Raw genomic sequence first — 19458 nt, forward strand, 5'->3', positions numbered from 1 at the left:
CTTTTAAGTTTCATTAGGTCCCATTTGTTTATTTTTGTTTTTATTTCCATTACTCTAGGAGGTGGGTCAAAAAAGATCTTGCTGTGATTTATGTCATAGAGTATTTTTTTTGCCTGTGTTTTCCTCTAAGAGTTTTATAGTGTCTGGTCTTACATTTAGGTTTATTTTTGTGTATGGTGTTAGGGAGTGTTCTAATTTCATTCTTTTACATGTGGCTGTCCAGTTTTCCCAGCACCACTTATTGAAGAGTGGTGTATATCTTCTCCATTTGTATATCCTTGCCTCCTTTTTCATAGATCAGTTGACCATAGGTGTGTCAGTTTATCTCTGGGCTTTCTATCCTATTCCATTGATCTATATTTCTGTTTTTGTGCCAGTACCATATTTTCTTGATGACTGTAGCTTTGTAGTATAGTCTGAAGTCAGGGAGTCTGATTCTTCCAGCTCCATTTTTTTCCCTCAAGATTGCTTGGCTATTCGGGGTCTTTTGTGTCTCCATACAAATTTTAAGATTTTTTGTTATAGTTCTGTAAAAAAAGCCACTGGTAATTTGATAGGAATTGCATTGAATCTGTATATTGCTTTGGGTAGTATAGTCATTTTCAAAATATTGATTCTTCGAATCCAAGAACCTGGTATATCTCTCCATCTGTTTGTGTCATCTTTGATTTCTTTCGTCAGTGTTACAGTTTTCTGAGTACAGGCCTTTTACCTCCTTTGGTAGGTTTATTCCTAGGTATTTTATTCTTTTTGTTGCAATAGTGAATGGGAGTGTTTCCTTAAGTTTTCTTTCTGATCTTTTGTTGTTAGTGTATAGGAATGTAAGAGATTTCTGTGCATTAATTTTGTATCCTGCTACTTTACCAAATTCATTAATTAGTAGTAGTTTTCTGGTGGCATCTTTAGGATTCTCTATGTATAGTGTCATGTCATCTGCAAACAGTGACAGTTTAACTTCTTCTTTTCCAATTTGTATTCCTTTCATTTCTTTTTCTCCTCTGATGGCCGTGGGAGGACTTCCAAAACTATGTTGAATAATAGTGGTGAGAGTGGACATCCTTCTCTCGTTCCTGATCTTAGAGGAAATGCTTCCAGTTTTTCACCATTGAGAATGATGTTTGCTGTGGGTTTGTCATATTTGGCTTTATTATGTTGAGGTAGGTTCCTTCTATGCCCACTTTCTGGAGAGTTTTTATCATAAATGGGTGCTGAATTTTGTGAAAAGCTTTTTCTGCATCTATTGAGATGATCATATGGTTTTTCTCCTTTAATTTGTTACTATGGTGTGTCACATTGATTGATTTGTGTATATTGAAGAATCCTTGCATTCCTAGGATAAATCCCACTTGGTCATGGTGTATGATCCTTTTAATGTGTTGTTGGATTCTGTTTGCTAGTATTTTGCTGAGGATTTTTGCATGTATATTCACCAGTGATATTGGTCTGTAATTTTCTTTTTTTGTAGAGCTGGTTTGGTGGTGCTGAATTCTCTTTTTGCTTGTCTATAAAGCTTTTGATTTCTCTGACGAATCTGAGTGAGATCCTTGCTGGGTAGGGTAATCTTGGTTGTAGGTTCTTTCCTTTCATCCTTTTAAATATATTGTGCCACTCCCTTCTGGCTTGTAGAGTTTCTGCTGAGAAATCAGCTGTTAACCTTATGGGAGTTCCCTTGTATGTTATTTGTCGTTTTTCCCTTGTTGCTTTCAATAATTTTTCTTTGTCTTTAATTTTTGTCAATTTGATTACTATGTGTCTTGGTGTATTTCTCCTTGGGTTTATCCTGCCTGGGACTCTCTGTGCTTCCTGGACTTGAGTGGCTATTTCCTTTCCCATGTTAGGGAAGTTTTCGACTATAATCTCTTCAAATATTTTCTCAGGTCTTTTCTCTCTCTCTTCTCCTTCTGGGGCCCCCTATAATGCGAATATTGTTGTGTTTAATGTTGTCACAGAGGTCTCTTAGGCTGTCTTCATTTCTTTCCATTCTTTTTTCTTTATTCTGTTCCATGGCAGTGAATTCCACCATTCTGTCTTCCAGGTCACTTATCTGTTCTTCTGCCTCAGTTATTCTGCTATTGATTCCTTCTAGTGTAGTTTTCATTTCAGTTATTGTATTGTTCATCTCTGTTTGTTTGTTCTTTAATTCTCCTAGGTCTTTGTTAAACATTTCTTGCATCTTCTCCATCTTTGCCTCCATTCTTTTTCTGAGGTCCTGGATCATCTTTACTATCATTATTCTGAATTCTTTTTCTGGAAGGTTACCTATCTCCACTTCATTTAGTTGTTTTTCTGGGGTTTTATCTTGTTCCTTCATCTGGTACATAGTCCTCTGCCTTTTCATTTTGTCTATCTTTCTGTGAATGTGGTTTTCGTTCCACAGGCTGCAGGATTGTAGTTCTTCTTGCTTCTGCTGTCTGCCCTCTGGTGAATGAGGCTATCTAAGAGGCTTGTACAAGCTTCCTGATGGGAGGGACTGGTGGTGGATAGAGCTGGGTGTTGCTCTGGTGGTCATAGCTCAGTAAAACTTTAATCCTATTGTCTGCTGATGGGTGGAGCTGCGTTCCCCCCCTGTTGGTTGCTTGGCCTGAGGCGACCCAGGACTGGAGCCTGCCTGGCTGTTTGGTGGGACTAATGGCAGATTCCAAGAGGGCTCATGCCAAGGAGTACTTCCCAGAACTTCTGCTGCCGGTGTCCTTGTCCTCACGGTGAGACACAGCCACCCCTGCCTCTGCAGGAGACCCTCCAATACTAGCAGGTAGGTCTGGTTCAGTCTTCTGTGGGGTCACTGCTCCTTCCCCTGGGTCTCAATGTGCACACTCCTCTGTGTGTGCCCTCCAAGAGTGGAGTCTCTGTTTCCCCCAGTCCTGTCAGAGTCCTGCAGTCAAATCCCGCTAGTCTTCAAAGTCTGATTCTCTAGGAATTCCTTCTCCCATTGCCAGACCCCCAGGTTGGGAAGCCTGACGTGGGGCTCAGAACCTTCACCCCAGTGGGTGGGCTTCTGTGGTATAAGTGTGCTCCAGTTTGTGAGTCACCCACCCAGAGGTTGTGAGATTTGATTTTATTGTGATTGTGCCCCTCCTACCATCTCATTGTGGCTTCTCCTTTGTCTTTGGATGTGGGGTATCTTTTTTTTGGTGAGTTCCAGTGTCTTCCTGTAGATGATTGTTCAGCAGTTAGTTGAGATTCCGGTGCTCTTGCAAGAGGGAGTGAGCACATGTCCTTCTACTCCGCCATCTTGAACCAATCTCGATAGAACTTTATTTTTGGCTGAACTGGGTCTTTGTTGCTGCACTCAGGCTTTTCTCTAGTTGAGGTGAGTGGGGGCCACTCTTTGCTTCAGTGCGCAGGCCTCTTATTGTGGTGGCTTCTCCTGTCGCGGAGCTCTAGGTGCGTGGGCTCCAGAGCACAGGCTCAGCAGTTGTGACGCACGGACTTAGTTGTTCCGCGGCATGTGGGATCTTCCTGGATCCCCATTGGCAGGGGATTCTTAACCACTGCACCACCAGGGAAGCCCTCAACACAACTTTAAAAAGTAGAAAACAGAGGAAAAAAATACTAGGCTTTTCATCACACCATCCAAGGATAACGACTGCTAAAATTTCAGCATCTATTCTTTCAGTTTTCTCTCTATATATTTACATGGAACATAATTTCCAAGCCCTTACTTTTTAACTTTTTTAAAATTTAACACAGCCCAGAATATACTCAGTACTTAAAATCCAAATCTAGTATGTATAGTTTCTATGCAAAAATAATCTCATACAGTTGACAGGAGTACAAATTGGTACTATCTTTAGAAAGGGATATTTGGCAATATATTAGTTTTTTTAAATGTGTATATCATTTGATCCAGAAATTCTGGGAATTTACCTTAAGAAAACTGTGACAGATATATGCAAAAAGTGAGCTACAAGGATCCCATTACTTAAATAATTTTTTAAAGCATACGTATGCAAGTAGAAAGCATTGCTAGGTACTCTCTAGTCCAGTTGAATATAACTCAATCATCAAAATGTTGTGGAAGAAAAGTAATGCTATTTCCATGTTATGATATATTAGGTGAAAAAGTTAAAAACAGGTTATCTAATATTATAGCCTAATTTTAAAGGGTTTTATTCCTTTAACACACTCTTACTATGTTAAATACTATTCTAAGAACTTTACACATAATAGCTCACTCAATCTTAAATCTTTCTAACACCCACTGAAGAAGATATTATTCTTTTTCCCATTGTACCAATAAACACATTGAAGAATGGACAGGCTAAATAATGTCTCTGAGGTCACATAACTACTAAAGAGCAGACATTCAAACCCAGCCATTTTGCTCCAAAGTTGCTGCTTTTAATTCCCTACTACATTATGCTGCTACATATCACTGTGTGTATATGCATGTGTATATCCACACACATATGTAGATTCTTTTTTTTTTTTTTTTGGGTCTCTTTTTTATTTTTTTATTTTTTATTTATTTATTTTTTTCACACACACACACTGTATTTTATTTTTACAAGAGATAAATAGACTGACACCAAGCATTGTACATGGATGACCACAACAAAAGCAACAATGATTGCAATTACCAAACATGAAACACACTCATACTATGTCATAATATTGACATTCAGTCCAGTAATCCTCCACTGTAACAGCTCCTTTACTTTGCAGTGAAAATTGATTTGTATATTCTTTGCCTCTGAGTCCTTGTGGGATTTTTTTTTTTTTTTTTAATTCAGACAGAAAGTCACAAAAATTATACTCATCCTCATCAGTTCACTCAGTCCCATGTAATTAATTTTTTTTTTCATCTTGATCTTTTGTTAGCACTTTTATGAGTTCATCAGTTTTTCATTAGAGTTCTGAAAATGCTTATTCATTCAGTTCAGCAGTACAGTCAGTTACCAGAAACCTGTACTTGTCAGAGTCTTTTCCATGAATTTCTTGAAGATGAAACCCTTTTATAGGAACATATTTGCAAAATCATCAGAGTACACCCAGAACTGTCTGTAAATGACAAAAGACTTAAAAATGACCACGGTTAAAGATTTGATGAAAGTTCATAATAATGCAGTTGACAAGAAAATTAGTTATTTCTGAGATATACATTTTAAAGTAATAACTAGGATTATTACTTATAACATTATACCAGAACATATAAGATTTTTAGAAATTTCATGTAATGTCTGAAACATTTATATTAACATATTTCCATACATATTTCCATACAAATACAAATATAAGATTTTTAGAAATTTCATGTAATGTCTGAAACATTTATATTAACATATTTCCATACAAATAACCCAATGAAAGTTTAGTATTAGTTGTTTTGTTTGTTTTTTTATACTGCAGGTTCTTATTAGGCATCAGTTTTATACACATCAGTGTATACATGTCAATCCCAATCACCCAATTCAGCACACCACCATCCCCACCCCACCGCAGTTTTCCCCCCTTGGTGTCCATATGTCCATTCTCTACATCTGTGTCTCAACTTCTGCCCTGCAAACTGGCTCATCTGTACCATTTTTCTAGGTTCCACATACATGCATTAATATACGATATTTGTTTTTCTCTTTCTGACTTACTTCACTCTGTATGACAGTCTCTAGATCCATCCACGTCTCAACAAATGACTCAATTTCGTTCCTTTTTATGGCTGAGTAATATTCCATTGTATATATGTACCACTTCTTCTTTATCCATTCGTCTGTTGATGGGCACTTAGGTTGCTTCCATGACCTGGCTATTGTAAATAGTGCTGCAATGAACATTCGGGTGCATGTGTCTTTTTGAATTACGGTTTTCTCTGGGTATATGCCCAGTAGTGGGATTGCTGGGTCATATGGTAATTCTATTTTTAGTTTTTTAAGGAACCTCCATATTGTTCTCCATAGTGGCTGTATCAATTTACATTCCCACCAACAGTGCAAGAGGTTTCCCTTTTCTCCACACCCTCTCCAGCATTTGTTGTTTGTAGATTTTCTGATGATGCCCATTCTAACAGGAGTGAGGTGATACCTCATTGTAGTTTTGATTTGCATTTCTCTAATAATTAGTGATGTTGAGCATCTTTTCATGTGCTTCGTGGCCGTCTGTATGTCTTCTTTGGAGAAATGTCTACTTAGGTCTTCTGCCCATTTTTGGATTAGGGTGTTTGTTTCTTTGATATTGAGCTGAATGAGCTGTTTATATATTTTGGAGATTAATCCTTTGTCCGTTGATTCATTTGCAAATATTTTCTCCCATTCTGAGGATTGTCTTTTCGTCTTGTTTATGGTTTCCTTTGCTGTGCAAAAGCTTTGAAGTTTCATTAGGTCCCACTTGTTTATTTTTGTTTTTATTTCCATTACTCTAGGAGGTGGATCAAAAAAGATCTTGCTGTGATTTATGTCAAAGAGTGTTCTTCCTATGTTTTCCTCTAAGAGTTTTATAGTGTCCAGTCTTATATTTAGGTCTCTAATCCATTTTGAGTTTATTTTTGTGTATGGTGTTAGGGAGTATTCTAATTTCATTCTTTTACATGTAACTGTCCAGTTTTCCCAGCACCACTTATTGAAGAGACTGTCTTTTCTCCATTGTATATCTTTGCCTCCTTTGTCATAGATTAGTTGACCATAGGTGCGTGGGTTAATCTCTGGGCTCTCCATCTTGTTCCATTGATCTATGTTTCTGTTTTTGTGCCAGTACCATATTGTCTTGATTACTGTACCTTTGTAGTATAGTCTGAAGTCAGGGAGTCTGATTCCTCCAGCTCCATTTTTTTGCCTCAAGACTGCTTTGGCTATTCGGGGTCTTTTGTGTCTCCATACAAGTTTTAAGATGATTTGTTCTAGCTCCGTAAAAAATGCCATTGGTAATTTGATAGGGATTGCATTGAATCTGTAGATTGCTTTGGGTAGTATACTCATTTTCACAATGTTGATTCTTCCAATCCAAGAACATGGTATATCTTTCCATCTGTTGGTATCATCTTTAATTTCTTTCATCAGTGTCTTATAGTTTTCTGCATACAGGTCTTTTGTCTCCCTAGGTAGGTTTATTCCTAGGTATTTTATTCTTTTTGTTGCAATGGTAAATGGGAGTGTTTCCATAATTTCTCTTTCAGATTTTTCATCATTAGTGTATAGGAATGCAAGAGATTTCTGTGCATTAATTTTGTATCCTGCAACTTTACCATATTCATTAATTAGCTCTAGCAGTTTTCTGGTGGCAGTTTTAGGATTCTCTATGTATAGTATCATGTCATCCGCGAACAGTGACAGTTTTACTTCTTCTTTTCCAATTTGTATTCCTTTTATTTCTTTTTCTTCTCTGATTGCCGTGGCTAGGACTTCCAAAACTATGTTGAATAATAGTGGTGAGAGTGGACATCCTTGTCTCGTTCCTGATCTTAGAGGAAATGCTTTCAGTTTTTCACCATTGAGAATGATGTTTGTTGTGGGTTTGTCATATATGGCCTTTATTATGTTGAGGTAGGTTCCCTCTATGCCCACTTTCTGGAGAGTTTTTATCAGAAATGGGTGTTGAATTTTGTCAAAAGCTTTTTCTGCATCTATTGAGATGATCATATGGTTTTTATTCTTCAATTTGTTAATATGGTGTATCACATTGATTGTTTTGCGTATATTGAAGAATCCTTGCATCCCTGGGATAAATCCCACTTGATCGTGGTGTATGATCCTTTTAATGTGTTGTTGGATTCTGTTTGCTAGTATTTTGTTGAGGATTTTTGCATCTATATTCATCAGTGATATTGGTCTGTAATTTTCTTTTTTTGTAGTGTCTTTGTCTGGTTTTGGTATCAGGGTGATGGTGGCCTCATAGAATGAGTTTGGGAGTGTTCCTTCCTCTGCAATTTTTTGGAAGAGTTTGAGAAGGATGGGTGTTAGCTCTTCTCTAAATGTTTGATAGAATTCACCTGTGAAGCCATCTGGTCCTGGACTTCTGTTTGTTGGAAGATTTTTAATCACAGTTTCAATTTCATTACTTGTGATTGGTCTGTTCATATTTTCTGTTTCTTCCTGGTTCAGTCTTGGAAGGTTATACCTTTCTAAGAATTTGTCCATTTCTTCCAGGTTGTCCATTTTATTGGCATAAAGTTGCTTGTAGTAGTCTCTTAGGATGCTTTGTATTTCTGCAGTGTCTGTTGTAACTTCTCCTTTTTCATTTCTGATTTTATTGATTTGAGTCCTCTCCCTCTTTTTCTTGATGAGTCTGGCTAATGGCTTATCAATTTTGTTTATCTTCTCAAAGAACCAACTTATAGTTTTATTGATCTTTGCTATCGTTTTCTTGGTTTCCATTTCATTTATTTCTGCTCCGATCCCTATGATTTTTTTCCTTCTGCTAACTTTGGGTTTCGTTCGTTCCTCTTTCTCCAGTTTCCCCAGGTGCAAGGCCAGATTGCTTACTCGAGATCCCCCTTGTTTCCTTAGGTAGGCTTGTATAGCTATAAACTTCCCTCTTAGAACCACCCTTGCTGCATCCCATAGGTTTTGGGTCGTCGTGTTTTCATTTTCATTTGTCTCTAGGTATTTTTTTATTTCCTCTTTGATTTCTTCAGTGATCTCTTGGTTATTTAGTAACGTATTGTTTAGCCTCCATGTGTTTGTCCTTTTTACGTTTTTTTCCCTGTAATTCATTTCTAATCTCATAGCGTTGTGGTCAGAAAAGATGCTTGATATGATTTCAATTTTCTTAAATTTACTGAGGCTTGATTTGTGACCCAAGATGTGATCTATCTTGGAGAATGTTCCGTGCGCACTTGAGAAGAACGTGTAATCTGCTGTTTTTGGATGGAATGTCCTATATATATCAATTAAATCTATCTGGTCTGTTGTGTCATTTAAAGCTTCTGTTTCCTTATTTATTTTCATTTTGGATGATCTGTCCATTGGTGTAAGTGAGGTGTTAAAGTCCCCCACTATTATTGTGTTACTGTCGATTTCCTCTTTTATAGCTGTTAGCAGTTGCCTTATGTATTGAGGTGCTCCTATGTTGGGTGCATATATATTTATAATTGTTATATCTCCTTCTTGGATTGATCCCTGGATCATTATGTAGTGTCCTTCCTTGTCTCTTGTAACATTCTTTATTTTAAAGTCTATTTTATCTGATATGAGTATAGCTACTCCAGCTTTCTTTTGATTTACATTTGCATGGAATATCTTTTTCCATCCCCTCACTTTCAGTCTGTATGTGTCCCTAGGTCTAAAGTGGGTCTCTTGTAGACAGCATATATATGGGTCTTGTTTTTGTATCCATTCAGCCAGTCTATGTCTTTTGGTTGGGGCATTTAATCCATTCACGTTTAAGGTAATAATCGATATGTATGTTCCTATGACCATTTTCTTAATTGTTTTGGGTTTGTTTTTGTAGGTCCTTTTCTTCTCTTGTGTTTCCCACTTAGAGAAGTTCCTTTAGCATTTGTTGTAGAGCTGGTTTGGTGGTGCTGAATTCTCTTAGCTTTTGCTTGTGTGTAAAGCTTTTGATTTCTCCATCAAATCTAAATGAGATCCTTGCCGGGTAGAGTAATCTTGGTTGTAGGTTCTTCCCTTTCATCACTTTAAGTATATCATGCCACTCCCTTCTGGCTTGCAGAGTTTCTGCTGAGAAATCAGCTGTTAACCTTATGGGAGTTCCCTTGTATGTTATTTGTCGTTTTTCCCTTGCTGCTTTCAATAATTTTTCTTTGTCTTTAATTTTTGCCACTTTGATTACTATGTGTCTCGGCGTGTTTCTCCTTGGGTTTATTCTGTGTGGGACTCTCTGCGCTTCCTGGACTTGGGTGGCTATTTCCTTTCCCATGTTAGGGAAGTTTTCGACTATAATCTCTTCAAATATTTTCTCTGGTCCTTTCTCTCTCTCTTCTCCTTCTGGGACCCCTATAATGCGAATGTTGTTGCGTTTAATGTTGTCCCAGAGGTCTCTTAGGCTGTCTTCATTTCTTTTCATTCTTTTTTCTTTAGTCTGTTCCGCAGCAGTGAATTCCATCATTCTGTCTTCCAGGTTACTTATCCGTTCTTCTGCCTCAGTTATTCTGCTATTGATTCCTTCTAGTGTAGTTTTCATTTCAGTTATTGTATTGGTCATCTCTGTTTGTTTGTTCTTTAATTCTTCTAGGTCTTTGTTAATCATTTCTTGCATCTTCTCAATCTTTGCCTCCATTCTTATTCCAAGGTCCTGGATCATCTTCACTATCATTATTCTGAATTCTTTTTCTGGAAGGTTGCCTATCTCCACTTCATTTAGTTGTTTTTCTGGGGTTTTTTCTTGTTCCTTCATCTGGTACATAGCCCTCTGCCTTTTCATCTTCTCTATCTTTCTGTAACTATGGTTTTTGGTCCACAGGCTGCAGGATTATAGTTTTTCTTGCTTCTGTTGTCTGCCCTCTGGTGATTGAGGCTATCTAAGAGGCTTGATGGGAGGCTCTGGTGGTGGGTAAAGCTGACTGTTGCTGTGGAGGTCAGAGCTCAGTAAAATGTAGATTCTTTAGTTGTGTAAAAATACACTTAACATATGTACATACACACTTGTAACCATTTTAAAGTATGTTTGTAACTTTTTCAAGCATTGTATGATAATCTAAATCAAGCTATATGACTAAACTTCATGGTCCTGAATACTATTTGAATCTGCTAAATAAAATTTAAAAGCCTATAACAATGATTACTTAAGAAAAAAATTTACAATGCAAGCAGGTTCTACTGCTCTTCCCAACACTTTATATTAGCTTTTATAATATTGATGTAATATAAGGAATCATCCACTGTATTCATTTGTAGCTATAGGTGAAAACATGTAAAGGAAGAGGATGGAATAACATTTATGTGCATAATATGTTGTTTGCACTTTACCCAATGTTCTTGCATGTAGTAGCAAGTAACAGGCCTTATAAAACTCTTTGGGTTAGTATTATAACCCTTAACTTACAGTGAAATAACTGAGGTTCAGACCTATTTGTATCTCTGGGTCACACAGCTAGTTAACAGCTAGACAACTTCTTCCTGTCTCTACATTTCTTGTTCATTTTTAACATTTGTGTTTTTCAGTTCAAGCCTTACAATTCTCTCCATTCTGATTGAAGGTTGAGATGAGATCCAGAATTTTCCAAAGTGTCTCACTGAAAATAAATTGTTTTCCAGCAAAAAAAATGTTGCCTTTTTCAACTCTAATGGAAAGAGTGTCTGATATTTTAAAACCACATGTGTGTTCACCCTCCTCTCAGCTTATACCTGGTATAAATTTATTCTGTGGGAAAATGCTGTATTTAATAGGAATGTTTAAGATGCCTTGTGTGATTGTTCCAACATGTTTAATTGAACTTAAGAAAGCATTACTCTAAACTACTCTTATTAAGGCAACCGATTTTAGAACAAAACCAATGCTATTCTCTTCTATTTTCAATAAATGGGCAGCTCCCTGAAAGCAGCACTGGGAGATAACCAAGAAAAAAATGAAGTAGTTTCAACTGTATCATGGGTTATACATATATGTTCTTGTAATAAGTTTCTCAAAAATGCTAACTATCACAAGTTTTCTTCTGCCGATTTTTAGAATTCATCTCTATTGTGTCTGTATATCAATGATTTACTAACTTTTTGGACCAAAAACAATTGTCCAGAAACTCAATGTAAAATCTAAGTACAATCTTTGAGGTCAATTTGAAATAATTTGCAATGCCAATGGCTCACTGACCATCTTTCATCTATTTTTATTGTTTCCTTAGTTTTCATTTAATTGATAACTTATGAGGATTTTATAAACTATATTTAATTTTGTCATGTTGTATGAAATAGCAACTAGGGAAATAATGTTAGGCTTCAGCAGATGGGGCTGGATGTTGTATGAACTAAATGCAATAGCCTTAGGTCATAAAAAAGCCAGGACTACATCTGAAACATGATTGACAAATATGTCAGGAATAATATCAGTCAGTAAAGACATGATGTTTCTCTTAGTTAAAAGGAATGTATCTGTAATTTCTATTCATGAAGTAGTTAATTGAGCTATCATTTGTTTTGTACTCTAGATATGAGATAATAACCATATTGTGCTCCAAAGGCCTAAGTGTCATAACACTCTACAAATTTAACCTAGCCTAACCTCAATCTAAATACGGTGTCATGTTTGCTGTTAAAATATTTAAACTTGGGACTTCGTTGTGTTGGATTTGGATTGAGATAAGATTGTTTTTATCCCACTTGCAGTTGAAAATATGGAATTGTAAGGTTGAATACGAAATAGGGAAGTACCTATTCTTAGACTAATGAAGAAATTTATTTATGAAAGTGATCTGGGAAAAAATAGTATCTAAGTAAACAGAATTTACCATTGTTTAAACTTGAAGAAGCTGAGCTGTTTGGTAAATATTCTCAGTTTTTCCTACTTCTGGGCATCAGGTAGATTTGCACTTTCTAGTCTTCTTGTAGTTGGGTGAGCCCTTGTAACCAGTTCTGGCTGATGAGCTTCTAGTAGCACTTCCAGATTGGAGCATTCAATTGCTTGTATGAGATCTCCAAAGCTGTTATTTCTGCTTTGACAGAGACTGGGAACATATGACATGGTTATTGTTTTACTAGTCTGGATACCTCTAGGACTATGTAGAGTGTTCACTTCTACTGACCTGGATAGACATGTAGCAGAAGCAAGAAAAGAGTACTATTTTAAAACATTGATATTTAGGAGTTGTTTATTTTTGCAATATAAGCTATCTTATGCTGATCTGTACACAAATGGGTACATAGAAATGAAGAGCTTTATACACACAACTAAAATGTGTGCCATTGTCTTAGAAGTCAGGCTGTAGATGGTAGAGAAACAGATATTGAATGGCTAAATAATGAAAATGTATGCTACTGTACTATGCAGTGGCAAAACATTTGGCGAACTGTTGCCTGCTGTAACTTGCAAGGCAGACAATTCATCTAATGATAAATATGCTTTTACACTGTACACACACACAGTCATACTCAAACATAATGATACATTATAGAAGAAGACGTGGGAAAACAGGTTAGTAGTATGTGTTGGTTAATGTTGGTGGTATTGACAAAGTGCTGTAGGAATGATGAGTGGTCATATAAAGCAGCACCTGGTGTGCAAGCAGAAAAGAAAGAAAACAGCATTCAGAAATTCATAATTTTCTAAGCAGTTACTTCTTATACCAACCCAATAAAAGTGCAATGGAAATGGCAATTGAGTAACAAAATCTTATTAGAACTCACCGTGTGGCAAAGATCAGATAAAGAATATGGCTGTCACACCCACTATTAAACTTCTGAATGAATTAATGTAGCACCCAGTAAATCTTTCCAGTTGGAAAATAGCTCCGGGAGAAGAGATTGATTTACTGAAAGCATGCTGAGAAAGCTGCTCAGTCTTTCCAGGAAACACATTCTCCAGTGCCCACTTCAGATGGAGTCAGAGAAGTTAATGAAAAAGAAAGGGTCTTTCAGAAGGTGGCACTGAAGGCCAAGGAGAACCATGGATGGGATGCCCTCCTAGAGAACAAGAAGGGGCCCAATTCCTTACGTACATGATAATGCACCTTCATTCATCTGTACAGCTGGATTTCAGAATTGCTATGGAACAGTGACTCTTGTGTGTTTCTCATTCTTTTCCTTTTTTTAAAAAAATTTTATTTATTTATTTATTTTTGGCTGCATTAGGTCTTCGTTGCTGCGCGCGGGCTTTCTCTCTAGTTGTGGCAAGTAGGGGCTACTCTTTGTTGTGGTGCACAGCCTTCTCATTGTGATGGCTTCTCCTGTTGTGGAGCATGGGCTCTAGGTGCACGGGCTTCAGTAGTTGTGGCTCACGGGCTGTAGAGCGCAGGCTCAGTACTTGTGGCACCCGGGCTTAGTTGCTCCACGGCACGTGGGATCTTCCAGGACCAGGGATCGAACCCGTGTCCCCTGCATTGGCAGGCGGACTCTTAACCACTTCGCCACCAGGGAAGCCCTCTTTTCCTTTTAAACAGAAAAAGAAATTGTGGTTATCTTGATCCTGTTTTATCATTATACATTAGATTTTTAGTTCATAGATTTCCAGGCTAAAACTGATCATTTTACTTCATAGATTTCCGATTAAAATGAATCACATTTGAGTCTGAGCATCACCCAGAGATTGGGAACTTTGAATTTGATACAGTAACTGAATGAGGGCACATTGGATGTCTCCCTTGGGGAATGGGTGAATAACTTATCACATGGTAATGAGATTAATGAAATGTTTAGTTAGCAGAAGAGTGGACTTTATCAGTAATCACTGCAGCTTATCAAAACTTTCAATTTAGAATATGACATTATTCTCAGAATATGACTTCATTTAGCTTTTTGGCTCCCTTTGTATTGATTGACCCATGTAGCTAGTTATATTCCATGGAATAAAGCCTTTCCATTATCCCTTGTTAGCATAGCACAGTAATTTTGGCTGTGTCCTACCTTTGTTTCCTTACTGTGATACAATGTATTCTTCCAACAGTTGAATGAAAGATGTGGAATGAGTATCAATACATTTTTGAGAGGAGGGACAAATCCTTACCTATTCTTTCCAGGAAATTGAACCTGTCCTTCTTTAGTCATTGGCTGTATTTCTGCTTCAAGTGAGTTATAGGAGATTTTCATAAAGTTTTTGTTTGTGCAACTACAGTTAGCGTTACCTCCTGGCAATTATGATGACTATGTCACACTTAAGTATCAGCAGCTCAGCATGCCAAGGTTGTATGGATTAGTCCACCTTGATTTTACAACTCAACCTGTTTTGAGGGGCAATCCAAAATTTTCAGATAAAGAAATTGCGGGTTAAAAGTGCAGTTGGAGAGATTATAGGATGAAATGATTCATCTGGGAGAGGTTTCACTCTAATAGTAAACATTTTAAGAAATAGGAGCAAGAAAGGATAAACAGATAGGGATCTGGGATCCAAGAGAAAGAGATATCAGGATGTCAGATATGGACTCAGTCAAATAAATTATGTAAAGGCCATAAGACTTTTGTCTGGATTGGTTTATACCATAGAAAGACAAGCCAAATTGTATCTTAAGAGTAGGACCTCTGTGCTAGAAAAGTGCACAAAAACAGATTCACTAAGTGCTTTAAATCTAAGCCAAAATTAGTACGGTACTTTGTCCTTATACAGTTTGTGTTCCTCAGAAATCCAGTTCACTGAAATCACAATGAGATGCCCACCTGCATTGTCTGTGGGACTAACACACGGTGCTCAAAAGTGAGACGGCTAACAAGAAAGACAAGGAAGTATTTGGAGGTTATATCCTTCGGGTCTTTGTTTCCGGAAGGAAACCTCCTTCTTCCCCACACACCGTTGTCTGGTTGATGGTAATAAAATGATTTTTGCAGCAATAGAAACTTCCTTAGGATTATTATCTATTTGGGGAAATCCATTTAATATATGTCCTGTTTTTATCATAGTTGTTCAGATAGCTAGACTTTATTGATAGATGATTAATAAGGAGAGAGGGAGAGAGAAAGAGCCAGAGACAAGAGACATTTCTATAGCGGAAATTCCATTTGGTCCCTGGGAAAGAGAGAGGCAAAAATCTATCATGAGAGACAAGAAGCTGGTGTACTGACTATGTGCAATACCAGTTCTTGAACTTAAAAAATGTAGAGGGGTGTGTGTGTGTGTGTGTGTGTGTGTGTGTGTGTGTGTGTTTGGCAATTGATGAGACTTAGACTAGTTTAACGTTTTAAAAATTCAACAGTAAATTAAATCAAAAGAATTAACAAACTCAATTGGTTCCATTTATAAACAAAAGAAGTTGCAATTTATGTTACAGGAGTTTTACACTAAATCTTTGAGTCTGTTGCTAAATGCACAATTTATATTAGTATTACACACTTTGAATCATTTTACACATTGTCTGAGTACTCTTGCACTAATCACCACCTCTTTCTATGGGAAGAAGACTGCCATGAGAGATACTCAAACCCATGTCTCCTGATTCTCAGTCCGTTGCTACACCCAATAGGCTTACAATTATGAGGATTAAAGAGTATTTATAAGCAAAACTATAATGAATAATTTTATACTGCCCTTGAACAAAAACATTCATCAATACTAGAGTGAAACAGGCTCATTTTGTAGTTCAGTTAAACATTGGGTCAAACACCGATAGGATCATTCTGGTTTAATACACTTTTAAGTTATTTAGAAAAATGAGTGAGTATCTGTACCTTAAGAAACATTTTGTCTTAATATGCTGTAGAGGAAACATTCTGTCTGTGTACAGTTGCAGGGAATTCACAAGAAGGCTCATCCATCTTTTCTTTCTCTTTTCTTCCACAATGCAGACCGCCTTGCCTGCTTCTCATTAAGCAGCTTGTGTACATGAACAAAGCCATTCTGGTGGCTGATAATGAAAAAAACAAAGATGTGTAAAATGGTTTATATGATTTGTCAACCATAACGTAAAAACATGTTTCTGCTTTTAAATAAAATTAAACAATTTGCACATGATGAAGTTTTCTTCCCTTTTATATGGAAATATTGCAAAGACATTCTTTAGGTAAACATTGTAATTTCTCTTCCTATCTCACATTTACAATACTTTTTTTTTTCTTTTACTTTCTACCCACAAGAAACTCTCTACAAATATTTACAACAGCTGCAGCACCGTCTCTCCCATGGGAATGTACACACTTTACTTATATCTAGTGAGGTGTTTTGAGGAAACAATTTAGTCAGTAGGACTTCCCATTATACTAGGAATTGAGAAAGAATAACTTAAAAAGGGTATATATTCCTTGATCTGAAAAATCTATTTTATTAATATAAAATGCTTGGGCGCAAATTAGCCTCCTCTTGTAATTTGGTCCTCTGCCCATTAATGTAAGCTCTAGAGAGAGCAATGATGTGCCGTATTAAAAAATATGAAAAAAAAAAGCCATTGAAGTTTAAATTGCAAAGCAAAACAAACAAAGTATTAGGTGGTCTCCCCCTTTAATTTTGCTGATGGAACAATTCTTGTACATTATCCCCATGATGGTTTCTAGTGCTATTAGGAAATCTAATTAGCTATTTAGGGCTGTATTTGCAAAGAAATAGTTTACTTAATAAAGGAAAGTAAACAATTGACATTGTGCATTTTCAATTTGTGGCAAGAAACCTGTGAATTTTATATTTAAAAAGAAAATGTGGCTTTTGCTGTTAATAATAAAAATTATAGTGTGACACTAGAAGAAAATGTAATAGTAAAAATAACTTTTTTGTTATTTTATAGAGATAAGTTCTTCTATTTTATCTTATATAAATATTCAGCCACTTAAATATGAACATAAAGTACAGTATGGGAAGATTATTAATCTAATATATTGCGATTAATCACTGTGCCTACTTCATATTCATAGAGACTTCTAATATTTTTATTGGACTTTTAATATTAAATATTTAGAATCTTTATTTTTATTAGCTATTTTGGATATGCCCTGTGTAAATAAACGTGACTGATTCTGGGTGAAAAATACTTTTCACATATAAGCTTTTTCTTGTTTAAGTCTGAAAAAAATAAATAATTTAATCCTAAAATGAATTTATAATTTTTGTGGCACAGTTGTGGTGCCATTTTGTGGATTATCACACATACACCAGTATGCATAACTACTACTCCATGTCTCCAAAACTTTGGAGGAACAGGAAAAGAGGGTGCCCAAGATAAAAGACAGTAAATGAAGTGTGATGGCAGATCCAACAAGTTCAAAGACTAAATATTATCAAATATGTAAGCGAGTTTGTTGTTGAGAGATTTGTATAATACTTACCAATCCTATCCTACAGCAGTAGAAGGTCACCTCTGAGATAAATTTAGGGGATAGATAGATAAGTATATCACCATATGTAGTAAATATATCACCGTATTTTGAGAGCAGAGCTCTCAAATTAGATATAGTGTCAGTGCAAATGAGAAGTAGAGTTACTTGAGCACATAGAAGCAAAATTATTTTTATTGAAAATATATATATATATTCATATATATATTCATATATATACATATATTATATATGTATATGATAGTTGTTCACTAATTCTTAGTTCTGTGTAGCATTCCATTGCAATAATATACCACAGTTTATTTATTTATTCTACTGTTGAGAGAAAATACTTTGAAATTTGTTGAGACTTGTTTTATGGCTCAGAATATTTTCAGTTTTGACAAGTGTACCACGTGTACTGGAAAGGAAAAAGTTTTATGTTGTTGTTAGGTGGGATGTTCTATGTATCAAATAGACCAGTTTGTCTATATATTTAACCGAATATTATTTTTTTTTAATCAGTTACTGAGAAAGGCCTATTGGAATACCCCTTTCTAATTGTGAATTTATCTATATCCCTTTATTTTTGTTAATTTTTGCACTATATAAATTGAATCCAAATTGTTAGGTGTCCCTTTTATAATAGCTGATCTTCATAATGGATTGATCATTTTGTGGTTATTGTCTTTAGCAATGCTTATAGCTTGAAGCATGTAATATTAGGTTTAAGACATGTACACTACCTTTTCTGAGGTAATTATTTGCATGGAAAGTCGTTTTTCATCTTTTACTTTCAATCTTTCTGTGACCTTATATTCAAAGTAAATCTCTTGTAAACAACATATGGAGTTTTGGTTTGTTTGTTTTCCTTGTATGACAATCTTAGACTTTTCTTTGGATATTTAGTCCATTTATATTTAATAAAATTGCCAATATATATGTATTCATATCTACCATCTAAATATTTGTTTCTTGTTTTTTCTATCTCGTTCAAGTTTCTTTTATTCTCTTTTCTTGTCTTCTTTTGTATTAATCAATATTTTTATTATCCATTTGTCTCCTCCATTTGTTGTTAGTTTTAAATGCTTTTATTAGCTTTTCGTAGTTGCCGTAACATGAATCTGATTTGTTAGAATATAATATTTAGTAACTTGCATTATAAATTACTAACTGCTACTACCCAGGCAGTGTTAGGACCTTTGAGAACATGTAAGCACTATTTACCAGCTCTTGACTTTTGTATTATTATTGTCATGCATTTAAATTGCACACAAGATATTATTGTACTGTTCTGTGTAATCAGTATTAATATGTATTTACCCACATATTTCCTAATTTTGTTGTTCTTGTTGTCTTCTTCCATTTGCCTGTTTCCCTCTTGGATCATGTTCCTTCTTCGTGCTGAGTTCTCTTTAATATTTTTTTTGATTTGGGTTTGCTGGTGGTAAAGTCTGTCAGTTTTTGGTGATTCGGAAATTTTTTAATTTCACATCACTGTTGAAAATGTTTACCTGAGTTTTGAATTCTGCTTGACTTTTTTTTTCTTTCAATATTGTAAAGATGACATTCCATTCTTTTCCGGCTCTGTTCTTTCTATTGAAAAGTCAGCTTGAAGCGTTATATTGTTCCTTGGAAATACTGTCTTTTTAATTTTCCTTTTGATGTTTTTAAGATTTTCTCTTTGTCTTTT

The sequence above is a fragment of the Balaenoptera ricei genome, chromosome 12, assembly GCF_028023285.1.
Source record: "Balaenoptera ricei isolate mBalRic1 chromosome 12, mBalRic1.hap2, whole genome shotgun sequence".
NCBI lineage: Eukaryota > Metazoa > Chordata > Mammalia > Artiodactyla > Balaenopteridae > Balaenoptera > Balaenoptera ricei.